We start from the raw sequence: 10,907 nt of genomic DNA, 5'->3' as shown, positions 1-10,907 counted from the left end.
TAGTTTTAGGGTTAGGGTTAGGGTGAGTGGTTGGGAGAGGGTTAGGGTTAGGGTTATTGTTATCGTTAGAGTGAGGGTTAGGGTGAGGTTTAGATTTAGTGTTAGCGTTAGGGTTAAGGTGAGTGTTAGGGTTAGTGTGAGAGTTAGGGTTAGGGTTAGGTTTTGGGTTAGGGTGAGGGTAAGGGTTAGTGTGAGGGTTAGGGTGAGGGTGAGGGTTCGGCTAAGGGTTAGGCTTAGGATTTGGGTCAGGTTGAGAGTGAGGGTTAAGGTTAGGGTGAGGGTTAAGCTGAGGGTTAGGCTAAGGGTTAGGCTAAGGATTTGGGTCAGGTTGAGGGTGAGCGTTACGGTTAGGGTGAGGGTTAAACTGAGGGGTAGGCTTAGGGTTACAGTTAGGTTGAGGCTGAGGGTAAGGGTTTCGGTTAAGTAAGGGTTAGGTTTAGTGTTAGCCAGAGCATTAGGGTGAGATTGAAGATTAGAGTGAGGGTTAGGTTTAGGTTGAGGGTTAGGGTTAGGGTTATGGATATGTTATGTTTAGGGTTAGGGATAGGTTGAGGTTTAGCGTGAGGGGTAGCCTTAGGTTTAGGGTGAAGGTTAGGGTTAGGGTTAGGGTTAGCGTGAGGGTTAGGGTCAGGATAAGGGTTAGGGTGAGGGAGAGGGGGAGGGTGAGTGTTAAGGTTAGGGTTAGGGTTAGAGTGAGGGTTAGGGTTAGTGTGAGAGTTAGGGTTAGGGTTAGGTTTTGGGTTAGCATTAGGGTTAGCGTCATGGTTAGGGTGAGGGTTAGGGTTAGGTATAGTTGAGGGTTAGCGTGAGGGGTAGCGTTAGGGTTAGTTTGTGGGTTAGGTTTACGGTTAGAGTTAGGGTTAGGGTTAGGGATATTGTGAAGGTTAGTGTTAGGTTTAGGTTGAGAGTGAGGTTGAGGGTGAATGTGAGGTTTAGGGTTAGGGTGAGGGTTAGGTTTAGGGTTAGGGGGAAGCTTATTTCTAGGATGATGTTTAGGGTGAGGGTGAGTGTTAGGGTGAAGGTGAGTGTTGGGGTGATGGTGAGAGTTGGGGTGTGGGTGAGAGTTCAGATTAGGGTGGGGGTTAGGGTGACAGTGAGGGTTAGGCTGAGGGTGAGGATTAAGGTTTGTGTTAGAGTCAGGGTCAGGGTCAGGGTTAGGGTTAGGGTTATTATTAGGGTTATGGTGAGGTTTAGGATTATTGTGAGGGTTGGGGTTAGGTTTAGGGTTCGGGTTAGTGTGAGGGCAAGGGTTTTGGTGAGGTTTAGCCTGAGGGTGAGTGTTAAGGTTAGTGTAAGCATTAGGTTGAGAATTAGGGTTATGGTTAGGCTTAGTGTTAGGGTTAGGGTGAGGGTGCGGTTTAGGTTTAGGATTAATGTTAGGGTTAGGTTTAGGCTGAGGGTTAAGGTGAAGGTGAGGGTTACTCTTAGGGTGAGGGTGACGGTTAGGGTTAGGGTTAGGGTTAATGTTAGTGTTAGGGTGAGGGCTTGTGTGAGGGTGAGGGTAAGGGTTAGGGTTAGGGATAGGTGAGGTTAAGGGTTAGGGTTAGGGTTAGGGTGAGGGGTAGGCTGAGGGGTAGGGTTAGGGTTAGAGTGAGGTTTAGGTTTAGTGTGAGGGTTAGGGTTAGGTTTAGGGTTAGCATGAGGGTGAGGTTTAGTGTGAGGGTTAGGTTTATGGTTAGGGTTATGGTGAGGGTTGAGGTGAGGGTTAGGGTTAGAGTTAGGGTTAGGATGAGGGTTAGTAAGAGGGTAACGGTTAGAGTGAGGGTTATGGTGAGGTGTAGGATGAGTGTTGGTGTTAGGGTTACGGTTAGGGTGAGTGTAAGTGTTAGGGTTAGGAATAGGTTTAGGGTTATGCTGAGGGTTAGGTTTAGACTGAGAGTTAGGTTTAGGGTCAGGGTTAGGGTTAGGGTGATGTTTAGGGTGAGGTTGAGAATTAGGGTGAGGGTGAGGGTTAAGTGTGGGTGAGGGTTAGGCTTAGTGTGAGTGTTAGTGTGACGGTGAGGGTGAGGATTACGGTTAGGTTAAGGGTTAGGGTGAGTGTTAGTGTGAGGGTGAGGGTTAGGGTTCGGGTTATGGTTATGGTTAGAGTTAGGGTGAGGGTGGGGTTTAGGGTGAGGGTGAGGGTGATGGTTGGTTTAGGTAAATGTTACGGTTATGTTTACGGTGAGAATTAGTGTGACAGTGAGGGTTAGGGTGATGGTTTGTGTCAGGGTGTGAGTTAGGGTTCGGGTTAGGGTTCGGGTTCCGGTGAAGTTTTGCGTGAGTGTTAGGGTGTGGGTGATGGTTAGGGTTAGGGTGTGGGTGATGGTTACGGTTAGGGTGAGGGCTAAGATTAGTGGGAAGGATAGGGTTAGGTTTAGTGTTAGGGTGAGGGTAAGGTTTAGGGTGAGGTTTAAGGTGAGAGTGAGGGTTTGGGATAGCCTTAGGGTTAGGTTGAGGGTTAGGGTGAAGTTTACGGTTAGGGTTATGGCTAGGGTGAGGGTGAGGGTTTGGGATAGGTTTAGGGTTATGGTGGGGGTTAGGATGAGGGTTGGGGTTAGGGTTAGGTTTATGGTTAGGATGAGGTTTAGGGTTAGATTGAGGTTTAGGGTTAGGTTGAGGGTTAGGTTTTGGGTGAGGATTAGGGTTAGGGTTAGGGTTAGATTTAGTTTGAGCGTTAGGGTTAAGTTTAGGCTTAAGAGTTAGGGTGAGCATTAGGGTTAGAGTTAGGGTGAGGTTTAGGCTCAGGGTGAGGGTGAGGGTTAGGTTTAGGGTTAGTTTAGGGTGAGGATTAGGGTTAGCATTAGTGTTAAATTGAGAGTTAGGGTTAGGGCGATGGTTAGGGTTAGGGTTAGGGTGAGGGTGAGGGTTGGGGTTTAGGATTAGGCTGAGGGTTAGGGAGAGGTTTAGGGTGAGCATTAGGGTTATGGTTAGGGTGAGGGTGAGTGTTAGTTTTAAGTTTAGGGTTAGGGTGAGGGTGAGGGTGAGGATTAGGTTTAGTTTAAGTGTTAAGGTTAGGGTTAGGGTTAGGGTGAGGACTAGGGTGAGGGTGAAGTTTAGGTTGTGTTTGAGGGTTTGGATTAGGTTAGGTTTAGGGTGAGGATTAGGGTGACTGTAAGGGTTAGAGTGAGGGTTTGGGTCAGGGTGAGGTTAGAGTTAGGATTAGGCTGAGGGTTAGTGTTAGGGTGAGGTTTAGGGTGAGGGTGAGTGTTTGGGTGAGGGTGAGAGTTCAGGTGAAGGTGAGGGTTAGGATGTTTGTGAGGCTGAGGGTAAGATTTAGGGTTAGGGTGAGGTCTAGGGTTTGGGTTATGGTTAGGGTTAGGGATAGGTTTAGGGTGAGTGTTAGGGTGAGGGTTAGGGTTAGGTTTAGGGTTAGGGTTAGCATGAAGGTTAGTTTTAGGGTGAGGGTTACAGTTAGGGTGAGGGTTAGGGTTAGTTTGAGGTTTAGGGTTAGGTTTAGGGTGAGGGTAAGTGCGCATAGGTGTTAGGGTGAGGGTTAGTGTTAGGGCGAGGGTTAGGGTTAAGGTGAGGGTTAGGGTTAGGTTTAGGATGAGGGTGATGATGAGGGTTATTGTTAGTGTTAGGTTGAGGTTTAGGGTTAGTTTGAGGGTTAGTTTGAGGGTGAGGTTAAGGTTTAGGGTGAGGATTAGTGTGCGGGTGAGGGTTAGGGTTAGGGTAACGGCGAGTATTAGGTTTAGGGTTAGGGTGAGGTTTAGGGTTCGGTTTGGGGTTAGGGTAAGGAATAGGGTTAGGGTTAGGATTAGGGTGAGGATTTAGATTTAGGTTTAGGATTAAGGATAGGGTAATTGTTAGCTTTACAGTTAGGCTGAGGTTTAGGGTTAGGGTTAGGTTTAGGTTGAGCCTGAGGGTGTGGGTAAGGGTTAGGATTAGTGTTAGGGTTAGGGTTAGGCTGAAGGTAAGGGTGAGTTTGGGTTTGAGGGTTACAGATAGGGTCAGGGTTAGGGTTAGGGTTATGGTTAAGCTGAGTGTAAGGGTTAGGGTGAGGGTTAGGTTGAGGATGAGGGTTAGGGTTAGGGTGAGAATAAGGATTAGGTAGGGATAGTGTGAAGGATAGCCTTAGGTTTAGGGTGATTATTAGGGTGAGGGTGAGGGTGAGGATTAGGGTTAGAGTTATGGTTAGGGTGAAGGTGAGGTTCAGGGTTATGGTTAGGTTTAGTGTTAGGCTGAGGGTGAGGGTGATTGTGAGTTTTAGGGTTAGGATTAGGGTGATGGTGAGGGTTAGGGTTAGGGTTAGTGTTAATTTTAGGGTGAGGTTTAGTGGTAGTTTTAGGGTTAGGGTTAGGGTGAGTGTTAGGTTTAGGTTGAGGGTTAGGGTTATGGTGAGGGTAAGGGTTAGCGTGATTGTTAAAGTTTGGCTGAGGATGAGTGTCAGTGTGAGGATAAGGGTTAGGGTTAGTGTTACGGTTAATGTTAGGCTTAGGTTTAGGGTTAGGATGAGGTTTAAGGAGAGGGGTAGGTTTAGGATTAGGGTGAGGGTGAAGGTGAGGGTGAAGTTTAGGCTAAGGGTGAGGGTGAGTGTTAGGGTTAGGGTTAGGCTTAGGGAGAGGGTTTGGGTGAGGGTGAGTGTTAGGGTTATGGTGAGGGTTAGGGTGAGTTTAAGGGTTAGGGTGAGTGTTAGGGTGAGAGTGAGTGTTAGGTTTAGTGTTAGGGTTAGGTGGAGGTATAGGGTGAGGGTTAGGATTAGGGTTAGGTTTAGGTGAGATTTCAGGTGTGGGTTAGGGTTAGTGTTAGGCTTAGGGTTTGGGTGAGTTTTAGGGTTAGGGTGACAGTTAGGGTTAGGGTTAGGGATAGAGTAGGGTGAGGATAAGGGTTAGGGTTAGGTTTAGGGTGAGGGTGAGGGTTAGGTTTAGGGTTAGGGTTAGGGTGAATGGTAGGGTGAAGATTGGGGTTAGTGTTAGGGTTACAGTTATTGTTAGGGTCAGGGTTAGGGTGACGTTTAGGGTTAGTTTTAGGGTTAGGGTTAGGGTGAGTGTTAGGGTTAGTGTGAGAGTTAGGGTTAGGGTTAGGTTTTGGGTTAGGGTGAGGGTAAGGGTTAGGGTGAGAGTAAGGGTGAGGGTGAGGGTTAGGCTAAGGGTTAGGGATAGGATTTATGTCAGGTTGAGGGTGAGGGTTAGGGTTAGGGTGAGGGTTAAGCTGAGGGTTAGTGTTAGGGTTAGAGTTAGGGTGAGGCTGAAGGTGAGGGGGAGGTTGAGGTTGAAGGCTAGGCTTCGGGTTATGGTTAGGGTGAGGGTGAGTTTGAGGGTTAAGGTTAGGGTAAGGGTTAGGGTTAGGGTTAGGTAGAGGATTAGGGTAAGTGTGAGGGTTAGGGTGAGGGTAAGGGTTAGTGTTAGGTTTAGGATTTGGGTGAGTGTTAGTGTTTGGGTGAGGTTTTGTGTTAGTGTTAGGGTTAGGGTAGTTTGAGGGTAAGATTTAAGATGAGGGTTAGGGTTAAGCTGAGGTTGAGGGTGAGGGTTACGGTTAGGATTAGGGTGAGGATGAGGGTTAGGGTGGGTGTTAGATTTAGGGTCAGTGTGAGGGTGAGGGTGAGGGTGAGGGTTCCTGTGAGGGTTAGGGTTAGGATGAGCATTAGGATTAGGGTTAGGTTTTGGTTGTGCGTTAAGGTGGGGGGTAGGGTAAGGTTAGTGTTAGAATTAGTGTTAGGATGAGGATAAGGGTTAGGGTTAGGGATAGTTTGAAGTTTAGGGTTAGGTTTAGGGTTAGTGTTAGGCTGAGGGTAAGGGTGAAGCTGAGGTTTAGGGTTAGGATTAGGGTGATGGTGAGGGTTAGGGTTAAGGTTAAGGTTAATCTTAGGGTGAGGGTTAGGGTTAGGGTAAGGGTTAGGGTTAGGTTGAGGGTGAGGGATAGGGTTAAGGTAAGGGTGAGGATTAAGGTGAAATTTACATTTAGGTTAGGGTGATGGTTAGTGTGAGGGTAAGGGTTAGGGTGAGGGTTAGGGTGAGAGTGAGGGTTAGGCTTAGGGTTATTGTTATGGTGAGGCGTAGGTTTAGGGTGAGAGTTATGGTTTTGGTTAGAGTGAGGTTTAGTGGGAGGGTGGGTTTACGGTTAGAGTTAGGCTGAGGGTTAGGTTTAGAGTGAGGATTAGGGTTAGATTGGGTGTTACGGTGAGGTTGAGGGTGAGGGTTAGGATTAGGGTTAAGTGTTAGCTGAGGGCTAGGGTGAGGTTGAAGTTTAGGTTTAGGGTTAGGGATAGGGTGAGTTGTAGCATTAGGATTAGGCGTAGCGTGAGGGTTAGGCTCAGGGTTAGGGTTAGGGTTAGCATGATGTTTAGGTTTAGTGTGAGAGTTAGGGTTAAGGTTAGGGTTAGTGTTAGGGTGAGGGTTAGGTTTAGTGTGAGGGTTAGGGTTATGGTTATGGTTAGGGTGAGGGTAAGGGTTCAGTTGAGGTTTATGGTGAGGGTGAGTGATAGGTTTAGTATTAGGGTTAGGGTGAGGGTTAGAGTGAGGGTTAGGGTAGGGTTAGGTTTAGGGTGAGGGTGAGGGTTAGGGTTAAGTTTAGGGTGAGCTTTAGAGTTAGGGTGAGGGTTAGGGTTAGGGGTAGTTTTAGGGTGAGGGTGAGGGTGAGGTTGAGGGTTAGGGTGAGGGTCCGGATGAGGGTTAGGTTTAGGGTTAGGGTAAGCGTTAAGGTTAGGCTGAGGGTAAGGGTGATGGTGAGGGTTAAGTTTAGGGTTAGGCTTATTGTGAGGGTAAGGGTGAGCTTGGAGGTAAGGTTTGGGGTGAGGTTAATGGTGAGGGTGAGGGTTAGTGTTAGTGTTAGGGTTAGGGTGAGGGTTAGGGTAAGGGTGAGGGATAGGGTGAGTGTAAGTGTTAGGGTTAGGGTGAGGTGTTGGGTTGGGGTTAGGGTTAGGGTTACTGTTAGCTTTAGAGTTATGTGAGTGTTAGGGTTAGGGTTAGGATTAGGGTGAGCATGAGTTTCAGGGTTAGGGTTAGGATTAAGTTTAGGGTGAGTGTTAGAGTTAGGGTGATGTTTATGGTGAGAATGTGGGTTACTGTGAGGGTGAGTGTTCGGGTGAGGGTAAGGATTATGCTGTGGATCAGGGTTAGCGTTAGGGTGAGTGGTAGGGTTAGGGTTAGGGTTAGTTTTAGGGCTAGGGATAGAGTGAGTGTTAGGGTTAGGATGAAGGTTAGGATTAGGGTTATGGTAGGGTTAGGGTAAGGGTTAGGGTGATTGTTAGGGTTAGGCTAAGGGCGATTTTGAGTGTGAGGGTAAGTATTAGGGTTGGTGTTACAGTTAATGTTAGGCTTAGGGTTAGGGTTAGGATGAGGTTTAGGGAGAGAGGTAGGTTTAGGATTAGGGTGAGGGTGAAGGTTAGGGTGAAGGTTAGGTTTAGGGTGAGGGTGAGGGTTAGGGTTAGGGTTAGGGTTAGGGAGAGGTTTTGGGTTATGGTGAGGTTTACACTTAGGGTTAGGGTTATGGTGAGGGTTAGGGTCAGAGTTAGGGATAGGTTGAGGTTTAGCGTGAGGGGTAGCATTAGGGTTAATGTGAGGGTTAGGGTTAGGGTTAGGATTAGGGTCAGGTTTAGGGTGAGGGATAGGTTCAGGTTAAGGGTTAGGGTGAGGGGGAGTGGGAGAGTGAGGGTTAAGTTTAGGGTTAGGTTTCGAGTGATGGTTAGGGTGAGGGTTAGGGGTAGGGTGAGGGTTAGTGTGAGGGTTAGAGTTAGGGTTAGGGATAGGTTGATAGCGTGAGGGGTAGCGTTAGGGTTAGGGTGTGGGTTAGGGTTAGGGTTAGGCTTAGGGTGAGGGATAGGGTCAGGGTAAGAGTTAGGGTGAGGGTGAGGTTGAGGGTGACGATTAAATTTAGGATTAGAATGAGGTTTAGGGTGAGAGTTAGGGTTAGAGTTAGTGTGAGGTTTAGGGTGAGGTTTAGGGTTAGGGTTAGGGTGAGGTTTAGTGTGAGGGTGACGGTTAGGGTTAGGGTGAGGGTTAGGGATAGGGTGAGGGTTAGGGTTTGGTTTAGGGTGAGGTCTAGACTGAGGGTGAGGGTTAGGGTTAGGATTAGGGATAGGGTAAGGATTAGGTTTAGGTTTAGGTTGAGGTTGAGTGGTAGAGTTAGGGTTAGGGTGAGGGTTAGGTTTAGTGTGAGGGTTAGGGTTAGGGTTAGGGTGATGGTAAGGTTTCGGGTGAGGGTTAGGGTTTGGGTGAGTGTTTGGTTTAGAATTAGTTTTAGGGTGAGGGTTAGGGTGATATTTAGGGTTAGCATTAGGTTAGCGTGAGAGTGAGGGTGAGGGTGAGGGTTAGCATTAGTGTTAGGGTGAGGGTTAGGGTTAGGGTTGGGGTTAATGTTATGGTTAGGGTTAGGGTGAGGGTCTAGTTTAGGGTTAGGGTTAATGTGAGGGTGAGGGTTAGGGTTAGGATTTGTGTTAGGGTTATCATTAGGCTGAGTGTGAAGGTGAAGGTTAGGGTTAGGGTTAGGTGAGGGCTAGGGTGAGCGTGAGGCTCAGGGTGAGGATGAGGGTGAGGGTGAGGGTTAGTGTTAGTGTAAGGGTTAGGGTTAGGGTTATGGAGAGTATTAGGGTGTGGGTGAGGGTTAGGTTGAGGGTTAGGGTGAGGGTTAGGTTTAGGGTTAGGGTGAGGCTTATGGTTAGGTTGATGTTTAGGGTGAGATTGAGGGGTAGGGGAGGGGGAGGGTTTGGGTTAGGGTGAGAGGGTGTTGGTGAGGGTTAAGATTAGGCTGAGGGTTAGGGTGACAGTAAGGGTTAGGCTGAGGGTGAGTATTAGGGTTAGGGTTAGGGTGAGGTTTAGGTTTAGGGTTAGTGTTAGGGTGAGGGTTTTGGTGAGGGTTAGGATTAGAGTTATGGTGAGGGTTAGGATTAGTGTGAGGGTTGGGATTAGGTTTTGGGTTCGAGTTACGGTGAAGGTAAGGGTTTTGGTGAGGTTTAGGGTGAGGTTGAGGGTTAGGGTTAGCGTTAACGTTAGGTTGAGTGTTAGGGTTATGGTTCGGTTTAGAGTTAGGGTCAGGTTGACTTTGAGGTTTAGGGTTAGGATTAATGTTAGGGTTAGGTTTGGGCTAAGAGTTAGGGTGAAGGTGAGGGTTACTGTTAGGGTGAGGGTGACAGTTAGGGTGAGGGTTAGGGTTAGTTTTAGTGTTAGGGTGAGGCCTATTATGAGGGTGAGGGTGGGTTTTAGGGTTAGGTTTAGGGTTAGTGTGAGGGAGAGTGTTAGGTTTAGGGTTCGGGTGAGGGTTCGGGTGAGGGTAAGGGGTAGGGTGAGGGTGAGGGTTAAGGTTAGTGTTTGGGTTAGGGAGAGGCTTAGGATTAGCGTTAGGTTGAGGCTTAGGTTGAGGGGTAGGGTTAGGGTTCGGGTGAAGGTTAGGTTTATTTTTAGGGTTAGAGTTAGAGGTAGGGTGAGGGGTAGTGTGAGTGTAAGGGTTAGGGTGAGGGCTAGGGTGAGGGTGAAGTTTAGTATTAATGTTAGGGTTAGTGTGAGGGTTAGGGTTAGTGTTATAGCTAGGGTGAGGGTGACGGTGAGGGATGGGTTTAGGATTAGGTTTAGGGTTAGGTTTAGACTTAGAGTTATGGTGAGATTGAGTATTAGGTTTAGGGTTAGGGTTAGGGTTAGGGTTAGGGTGAGGGTTAGGATGAGGTTTAGGGTTAGGGTTAGGTTGAGGGTTTGGGTTAGGGTGAGGGTGAGGGTTAGGTTTAAGATTAGTGTTAGGGTTATGGTTAGGCTTAGGGTGAGGGTGAGGATGAGGGTAAGGTTTAAGCTTAGGGTTAAGCTAAGGTTTATGGTGAGGGTTGGGGTGATGGTTAGGCTTAATGTTAGGATTAGGGTTAGGCTGAGGGTGAGGGGAAGTTTGAGGGTGAGGGATAGGGTTTGGTTGAAGGTTAGGATGAGCGTTAGGGTGAGAGTATGGTTAGGTTGAGGGTGAGGGGTAGTTTGAGGTTGAGGGTTAGGGTTTGGTTGAAGGTTAGGGTGAGGGTTAGGGTGAGAGTTATCGTGAGGGTTATGGTTAGGTTAGCGTTAGAGTTAGGGTGAGGGTGAGGGTGAGGGATAGGTTAGGATTAGGGTTATTGTTAGGTTTAGGCTGTGGTTGGGGGTGAGGTTGAGGGTTAAGGTTAGAATGAGGTTTAAGGTTAGTTTTACGGTAAGGGTTAGGTTTAAGTTTAGGGTTAGTGTGAGGGTGAGGGTTATGGTGAGGGTTAGGGTTAGGGTTAGGGTTAACCTTAGGGTTATGGTGAGTTTTGCGGTGAGGGTTAGGGTTAATGCTACGGTTAGGTTTAGGGTGAGAGTTAGGGAAAGTTTGAGGGTGAGGTTTAGGGTTAGGTTGAAGGTTAAGTTTAGCGTGAGGGTTAGGGTTAGGAATAGGGTTAGGGTGAGGGCTAGGGTGAGAGTGAGGGTTAGGTTTAGGCTTAGGTTTAGGGTGTGGGTGAGGGGTAGGGTTAGGGGTAGGATTAGTTTGAGGGTTAGGGTAGGGTTTAGGGTTAGGTTTAGGGTTAGTGTGAGGGAGAGGGTTAGGTTTAGGGTTAGGGTGAGGGTTCGGGTGAGGGTGAGGGTTGGGGTGAGGGTGAGGGTTAGGGTTAGGGTGAAGGTTATGTTTAGTGTGAGGGTTAGGGTTAAGGTTATTGTTAGTGTTAGTGTTAGGGTGAGGGTGAGGTTTAGGCATAGGGTTAGGGTGAGCCTGAGGGTGGGGGTTAGTGTTAGGATTAGGGTTAGGGTTAGGATTAGGCTGAGGGTGAGGTTGATGGTGGGGTGAGGTTATGGTTAGGGTTAGGATTAGGGTTAGGGTGAGGGTTAGGTTTAGTGTGAGGGTTAGATTTAGGGTTAGCGTGAGGTATAGGGTTATGGTGAAGGTAAGGTTTAGGGTTAGGGTGAGGGTTAGGTTTAATGTCAGGGTTAGGGTTAGTGTTAGGGTGAGGGTAAGGGTTAGAGTGAGATTTAGGGTGAGGGTGAGGTTAAGGTTAGGTTAGCGTT

This window comes from Dipodomys merriami, unplaced genomic scaffold (assembly GCF_024711535.1).
Source record: "Dipodomys merriami isolate MVZ:Mamm:240054 unplaced genomic scaffold, mDipMer1.0.p SCAF_107, whole genome shotgun sequence".
NCBI lineage: Eukaryota > Metazoa > Chordata > Mammalia > Rodentia > Heteromyidae > Dipodomys > Dipodomys merriami.
This window is presented reverse-complemented; position numbering follows the sequence as displayed.